Raw genomic sequence first — 8943 nt, forward strand, 5'->3', positions numbered from 1 at the left:
GGGTCAAAAACAAATATTTAAGATAGAAAAATAGATCCAAGGGTCCACGGGGGTGGCTCATGACTTGGAAGTGTACAATAAATCTTCAAAAATGCTATGTTAAAAATTTGGGATCAAAATAACGAGTTTTGGATTTAATCAAAATTTAATCGTCGCACGAAACGCTAATTAACGAGTTAAATGAAACGCCTAGTTTAAGCTTTATGAAATTATGAAAAATTAGGTTTAAGCTTAACTAATTATTACAAGTCTAAGTTTTTTTAATTTGGGAATTTTATATTAAGGTTTGGTTTAATTCGGGATTTAAATCATTAATACGTCACATTTAAAGATTAATTTAAAAGTCCTCGTTTTAGGCTAAATAAAAATATGGGAAAATTCCTGTAGGCTTAAATAATTATTTGGGACATGTTAGAGTCAATGAATTCAAGAAAAAGTCAAAAACGTAAAATTTTATGTCTAGGGGTAAAACGATCTTTTTACACCTAAAAATTAGTAAAGGTCATGGCAGTGCCCTAAATGCTATTTTTGTGATATTATGATTATTTTTAAATGTTTATGAAATATTCATGATTTAATTGTGATTTGTAAATGTCTAAGGGATTTTTATGATTTAAGGAAGACATTTAAAATACATGTTGCATGCTTGGTTTCAAAAAGGAAAATGTAATGTTATTCATGATTTTTATAAAGTGATGAGAATGTAATGTTGAAGGAAGTGAAGTAATTGTGACTAATTCGATAATGATGGGGATGCCGTGAGGGTGATGGTCCCAATGGGAGCCCGACGATCGTATTTTCATCATTTCGAATATGTGGTAACGGTTTTGTGGTAACGATAAGAATGGGAATATCGTGAGAGGAAAAGGCCCCAAAGGGAAACCATTTATGAGAAAAGGCCCTCGAGGGAACCCCGACGATCGTATTTCTATTCAATCATGATAGGACAGGGCCCAGTTGACCGGTGAGAGTGTTGCTGGTGTCCCCCGCTACCCAGTACTGTGGTTATATGTAGATGGCTCCATCGATCATGTCAGGAAAGTCACAATTAACTATCTGAATTCAAAAAAGGAAATGGAAAAGGAAAAGGAAAAAGGGAAAAGAAAAATGTTTATGATCATGTTAAAATGTTTTTATGTCATGATAAGGAAAAAAAATGAAAAAGAGTAAGATTTATTTATGCATGTCATGAAATGTTATTTTTACCTAAAAGTATTTTCACTGTTGCATGTGGTTTTATATGTATTATTTGTTATAAAGATTATGGTGTGTTGAGTCTTTAGACTCACTAGGTGTGATGGATGCAGGTGAGTTTGAGGGAGGTCTTAACGGATGAACTGACTGGACTGATGGCGCATACAACCCGGGGACCAGCGCTTCTATTATTCCGCATTATGACTTTTGACTCATGATTTATGATTAAGGATTTTTAAGACTATTTATTTATGTTTTTGAGATGTTTAGTATGGGCTATACTTTTCAAATTTATTGCTTTTTAGGTTTGGTAAACATGCGACGATTATATTTTATGACCATTGCACTTGATTTTCAAAATGCTAGGTGATTGGTATTTTATTTTAAAGGGAAAAATATTTTATAAAAGAATATTTTGGAAGAGCCGAAAATCGTAGAGGAGAAAAAAAAATTCTAGTACTTTTAAAGTAATAAAAAGGGCATGACGTTTCAGTTGGTATCAGAGCAAAGGTCCTGTAAAGGGTTGTGCCACCATCAGTGCCAGGAAGATCAGTCATCAAGCCTCAAGTTGTAAGTTTTACATGCTTTATGAGATTTAATATGTTGTTACCTGCGTGATGATATGAATATTATGTTTACGTTACATGTTTATGGGCTTTTTGAGTATTTATGCTTGCATGCTTAAATTGTTAAATGGTATAGGCTATGTCACATGATTATAAAACTTAGATTTAAATGCATGTTGGTTACGTTAGAATTTGGAAAACATTCAGATAAAAATGCCTCCTAGACGTGCCCCCGTTAATGGAAATAAAGCAGAGAACAGTGTGAATCAACGAGGAAATGCACCACCACCACCACCAGGGGATCCCGCTACTCGTGAATTAGAGGGGATGGCTCGCCTCTTCAAGCAACAGTTACAACAGCAGCAATTACAGCAGCAACAGTTACAGCACCAGCTACAACAGATGCAGCAGCAATACCTACAGTAGCCACCTAGGCCACAACACGACATTTATGATCAGTTCCGGAGGCTAGGGCCGAAGGAATTTTCTGGCACCACCGACCCTTTTGCTGCTGAGAGCTGGATCCGTTCACTTGAGGTACATTTTCGTTACCTAGATATGAGAGATGCGGATCGTGTGAGGTGTACTACTTATCTATTCAGGGATGACGCTTCCTTATGGTGGGAGAGAGCCGAACATGGTGTAGACCTTGCTACACTCACTTGGGCTCAATTCAAGACAAAATTCTATGAGAAATACTTTACTGCTGATGCCAGAGGACGGATAAAGAGGGAATTTATGACGCTTCGACAGGGAGACATATTTGTTGCTTATTTTGTGAAGAAGTTTGATAGGGGTTGTCACTTTGTACCCCTTATTAGCAAGGATGCGGAAGAAAAGCTGAGACATTTCATGAATGGCCTTCGACCTACCATTCGGGATAAGGTGATGATGATGCGTCCTGTTGATTATGCTACAGCAGTTACCTATGCATATCAGGCTGAGCAATCATGTTAAACGCCTAGCAGCATAGCTTACAAGATTGCCTAGGTATCAAATGATTCAAAGTGCAATGCTAGCATATAGAGTCACAATGTTGTCCCGGGTCATAAAGACTAATGGTGTACAACCATAAACTAGGACGTTTCCACTCGATAAGTGAGAACCACTTGGAAAATCTTTTATGGAGGGTTGTTCAGTGCACTTTACAAGGATCACCTATCTGCATGCTTGGACATCACAATGTCCCCTACCAATGAAACATGGTGCTCACATCGCAGATACGATTCTCAAAATCGAGAAGCCTTTATCCTTCGTAGCGGTGGCTGAATCGACTAGGAACTGTTTAGAATATACAGTATTTCAAATATGAGTTTCATGATACTCATCATATGAGCATCTCATATTCTATCTACTATTTGTATATTCAAAGACTTTATCTATGCAACAAGCATGAGTATACAGATAAAGATGTGCCAAAAGAATAATTTCAAATATTATTAAAATAAAGATTGTTTATACATAGAATTTCAATATGAACCCTCCGCCAACACTTGGCTCGACGGGCACCAACTCTAAATAGAATAATAATCAAGAACATTATCAATTAAGAACACTTAGGCACCATATGAAGCCTATTAGAACTAGTGCCCCATATTGTTTAGTTTTTCCTCCTAATACATCTAATTTTAACTTTAAACCTCAAATTATTCAACTTTTACAAAATTTTCATGGCTTAGATTCTGAAAATCCATATTTACATCTATGAGAATTTGAGGAAATTTGTAACACTTATAATGATCAAAATTGTAGCATTGATATAGTTCGATTAAAGCTTTTCCCTTTTTCTTTAAAATATAAAGCTAAGACATGGCTAAAAAATATGAGATCGAGTTCAATAAGGTCAGGAGAAGAAATGCAACAATAATTTCTTAAAAAGTTTTTCCCTTCCCATAGAACAAAATCTTTTAAAAGACAAATTACTATTTTTTCTCAAAAACAAGGAGAAACATTTTATCGATGTTGGGATAGATATAAAGAATTACTTAATACATGCCCACATCATGGTTTTGAAACATGGAGAATAGTTTCTCACTTTTATGAATGTTTAATACATAATGACAGGCAAATGATAGAATTCATGTGTAATGGAACTTTTGAAGATAAAAACTCAAATGAAGCTATGGAGTATTTGGATTGATTAGTAGAAAATGCTCAAAATTGGGATAATATAGGTACAATAGAACCACCAACAACTAAAAACATTAATTCAACAAATGGGGATGATATCTATAATCTTAAAGATGATATAGATATTCAAGCTAAACTTTCATCTTTAGCAAGAAAAATTGAGTCATTAGAAATAAAAAAGAGTGGTCAATTAAAAAGTATTTAAGAAATTGTTTGTCATATATGTGAAGCACATGATTATTCAAAAAAAGATTGTCCAACATTACCTTCATTTAAAAAATTTCTCCATGAACAAGCAAATTATGTTAACAATAATAAAAAATCAATATTAGATCTTTTTTCACAATTAATTAATTCTGGATGGAAAAATCATCCTAATTTTAGTTGGAAGAATGATAATAATGCACAACCTTCACAACAATATTTTAAAAATTACCAAAATCATCCAGGTTATATTCCCTATGTTACACCTCCATGAAAAAACTTTGAAGACGTAATTCATGCATTTATTCAAAAGCAAGAGTATATCAATATTCAAAACAGTTAATCTATGAGTGATTTGAAAGAAACTCTTGCAAAATTAGCATCTGCACTTAATATTCCTGAAAAAGGAAAATTTCCATCTCAACCTCAACCTAATCCTAAAAATCAAAATCAAGAATTAAATAATAATAAAATCGATCAAATAAAATCTGTTATTACCGTTAGAAGTGGTAAAATAGTTAATGATCCATATAGTAATGAAAACAAGGACCATTTAAATTCAAAGAGTAAGGATAATAATCCTGATACTTCTGAGAATGATGATACCTTAAATTCTAAGAATAATATGGTGAATGATAAATCATCTGAAATAGTAAATTAGTCAAATAAACCTCCACCATTTCCTCATGCATTAACAAATCATAAAAAACAAAAAAGTGATTCTAATATCTATGAAGTTTTTAAATAAGTAAAGATAAATATTCCATTATTATATGCTATTAAACAAGTACCTTCCTCTACAAAATCTTTAAAAGACTTATGTATTGTGAGGAGAAAATTGCATGTGAAGAAGAAAGCATTCTTGGCTGAACAAGTAAGTTCTATTCTTCAAAATAATTCTAGTTTAAAATATAAAGATACTGGTTGTCCAACAATTTCATGTGTTATTGGAGAAAATAAAAATAAAAAAGCTTTGTTAGATTTGGGAGCAAGTTTAAATTTACTTCCTTATTCAGTTTATGAAAAACTTAACTTAGGATAATTAAAACCCACTTCTGTTACTCTCTTACTGACGGATAGATCAATTAAAATACCTAGAGGTCTTGTAGAAGATGTGTTGGTTCAAGTTTATAAATTCATATATCCTGTAGATTTTATTGTTTTGGATATACAACCAATAGAAGTACATAATGAAATTCCAGTAATATTGAGACGACCATTTCTAGCAACTTCAAATGCTTTAATTAATTGTAGAAATGAAATATTGTCTTCTGAAAATATGACTCTAGAACTTAATGTGTTCAATTTATGTAAACAACCAAGTATTAATGAAAATGAATATGATATTGAAATTTAAACAATTGTGGAAGAAAATATACAAGAAGAAAACTTAAATCAACAATCTGAAGTTTTTTCAATAGAAAGTTTTGAGTCTGAAAATAATTTTAAAGAAGATGATAATACAAAACTTTAATTAAAAGTTTTATCATTAGAATTAAAATATGTATTTCTTGGTGAAAATAAAACTTTTCTTGTTGTAATTTCTTCCACTCTTCTACCAAATCAAGAAGAAGATTTAATTGAATTGCTTAAAAAATATAAAAATGCAATTGGATGGACTTTGAAAGGTATAAAAGGTATAAATCCTTTAATTTGCACACTTAAAATTCACTTGGAAGAAAATGCTAAAACATATCAACAACCACAAAGAAGGTTAAATCCACATATGAAGGAAGTTGTTAAGAATGAAGTATTAAAACTATTAGATGCTGGAATTATCTATCCAATCTCAGGTAGTGATTGGGTAAGTCCAACACAAGTAGTACCTACAAAGTGAGGCATCACTGTTATAAAAAATGAAAAGGGAGAGTTATTACAAGTTAGAATTCCATCTAGTTGGAGTATGTGTATTGATTATAGAAAATTAAATGATGCAACTAGAAAAGATTATTTCTCACTGTCATTTTTAGATCAAATTTCAGAAAAAGTAGTAGGTAATTCTTATTACTGTTTTCTTGATGGGTATTCGAGGTATTATCAAATACCTATATCAGTAGAAGATCAAGAAAAAACTACTTTCATTTGTCTTTTTGGAACTTTTGCATTTAAAAGAATGTCATTTGGTTTATGTAATGCTCCGGCTACTTTTCAAATATGCATGTTAAGTATTTTCAGTTAAATGATTGAAAAATTTGTAGAAGTTTTTATAGATGATATAACTGTTTTTGGAAACTCATTTGAAAATTGTCTTAAAAACCTATAAGTATTAAAAAGATGTGAAGAAAAAAATCTTGTTTTAAATTGAAAAAAATGCCATTATATGGTTAAATCTGGGATTGTTTTAGGACATATGATATCTGAAAAAATAATTGAATTTGATAAAGCTAAATTTGATGTTATTGCTAATTTAACATCACCAAAAACGGTCAAAGAAGTTCGATCATTCTTGGGTCATGCAGAATTTTATAGAAGGTTTATAAAAAATTTCATCATAATATCTAAACCAATTTCAAATTTTTTAACAAAAGACACAAAATTTGAATGGACTCAGAAATGTGAAGATGCTTTTAAAAAAATAATTAATCTTTTAATTACATCACCAATTTTACAACCTCCATATCGGTCTTTACCATTTGAATTAATGTGTGGTGCAAGTGATTATGCTATAAGAGCTGTGTTAGGACAAAGAAAAGAAGGAAAACCTTATGCAATCTATTATGCTAGTAGAACCTTAAATAATGCCCAAATTAATTATTCAACTACTGAAAAAGAATTACTTTCAGTAGTATTTGCATTAGATAAGTATCGATCTTATTTAATTGGTTATACTACTATTGTTTACACTGATCATTTTGCCGTAAAATATTTATCAAATAAATAAGATTCTAAGCCAAGATTAATACGATGGATCTTATTGTTACAAGAATTTGATATTATAATTAAAGATAAAAAAGGAAAAGAAAATGCTGTAGCCGATCATTTATCTAGAATAATGACTGAATCATCTCATAATGAAAAACCAATAAATGAAAATTTTCCAGATGATCAGTTGTTTTATGCTACTATGTGATGGTTTGCTAATATTGTAAATTTTCTTGTGACAAATAAAATGTGTTCTCATTGGAATTCACAGGATAAGAATAAATTCTTGATAGATGTAAAAAAATTTTATTGAGATGATCCTTACTTGTTTAAGTATTGTCCTGACCAAATTTTTCGGCGATGCATACCCGAAAATGAAGTAATTAATGTTATTAAATTTTGTCATTCTGAAACATGTGGAGGTTATTTTTCATCCAATAAAACAGCTACAAAAATCTTACAATGTGGATTTTATTGGCCGTCTTTATTCAAAGATACGCATTGATTTTGCAAATCTTGTGAAAACTGTCAGAAGATGAGATCAATTTCAAAACGAAACATGATACCTTGAAATACAATCATAATTATTGAAATATTTGTTAGTTGGGGGATAGATTTTATGGGTTCATTTCCATTATATTTTGGATTTACATACATTTTAGTCGCTGTTGATTATGTTTCAAAATTGATTGAAGCAATTGCATGTAGAACTAATGATCATAAAGTTGTTATAAAATTTTTAAAAGAAAATATTTTTAACCGATTTGGAATACCTAGAGCAATAATTAGTGATGGGGGAAGTCATTTTATAAATAAATCATTTTCTTCTTTGTTAAAAAAATATTGCATTACACATAAAGTTTCTACCCCATATCATCCTCAAAGTTATGGTCAAGTTGAACTTGCAAATAGAGAAATAAAATAAATTTTAGAAAAAACAGTTAATCTGAATCGATAATATTGGTCTTTAAGATTAATTGATGCATTATGGGCATATAGAACTGCATTTAAAACATCATTAAGGATGTCACCATATAGGTTAGTTTTTAGTAAGCATTGTCATTTGTCGGTTGAACTTGAACATAAAGCTTATTGGGCAATTAAAGAATTTAATATTAATTTAGATGATGCATCTAAATTAAGAAAATTGTAATTAAATGAAATTGAAGAATTAAGAAATGATGCTTATGAAAATTCAAAGATTTATAAAGATAAAACTAAAGCCTTTCATGATAAAAATATTATGTGAAAGCCATTTGAAATTGGACAAAAAGTTTTACTTTATAATTCTCGTTTGCATTTATTTCTAGAAAAAGTAAGATCGAGATGGTCAGGACCATTTATAGTTAAATTTGTTTATCCTCATGGTGTTGTTGATATTGAAAATCCTAAAAATAATAACGTGTTTAAAGTTAATATGCAAAGACTTAAGTCTTTTATAGAAAATAAAATTCTTAATGATGAATTTATGTCTTTATATGATCCACAATAATTGTTTGATTTTTTCATTTTGTTTATGCAGATTCCAATTCATTTTCCGGTTATGTGGCGGATAACGGTACTCCATGACTGGTTAAGTCGGTTTCTTCAGTTTTCCCAAAATAATAATTATAATAATAATAATAATAATAATAATAATAATAATAATAATATGGATGCTTATATTGTGAATCTTAGTAAATATTTCTCTTGTTTACCTGATAATGCGTTGAAAAAAATTTATAAAGCTAGATGTGAGAGTCTAAGGTTGATGATGTTATATGGCATACCGAATGATGTCCGTTTGATAATTGAAGCAAAAGTCCGATTGGTTGGGTAAGCAAGTGAAATAATAATAAGATATATTCTATGATTTGGTAAAAGCATATATGCCAAAAAGCGAAGAGCTAAACATTAGGTGGCTGCCATAAATGTGCAAGGTGGAATTGTAAAGGGAAATGCAAAAATGTTGGAATGACATCAATGAATAGAGAAGATAAAATTTTAT

At 30.5% G+C, this 8943-nt stretch overlaps 1 non-coding gene across 1 annotated transcript; it reads right to left on the reverse strand.

Moving 5' to 3' along the window:
• Window positions 1–3661: 3661 nt before the first annotated feature.
• On the reverse strand, window positions 3662–3770 carry LOC140965974 (small nucleolar RNA R71). Its single transcript, XR_012173192.1, has one exon. It is a non-coding gene; the product is annotated as a small nucleolar RNA R71 (small nucleolar RNA).
• Window positions 3771–8943: the final 5173 nt, after the last annotated feature.

This window comes from Primulina huaijiensis, unplaced genomic scaffold, assembly GCF_012295235.1.
Source record: "Primulina huaijiensis isolate GDHJ02 unplaced genomic scaffold, ASM1229523v2 scaffold17913, whole genome shotgun sequence".
In the NCBI taxonomy this organism is placed as follows: domain Eukaryota; kingdom Viridiplantae; phylum Streptophyta; class Magnoliopsida; order Lamiales; family Gesneriaceae; genus Primulina; species Primulina huaijiensis.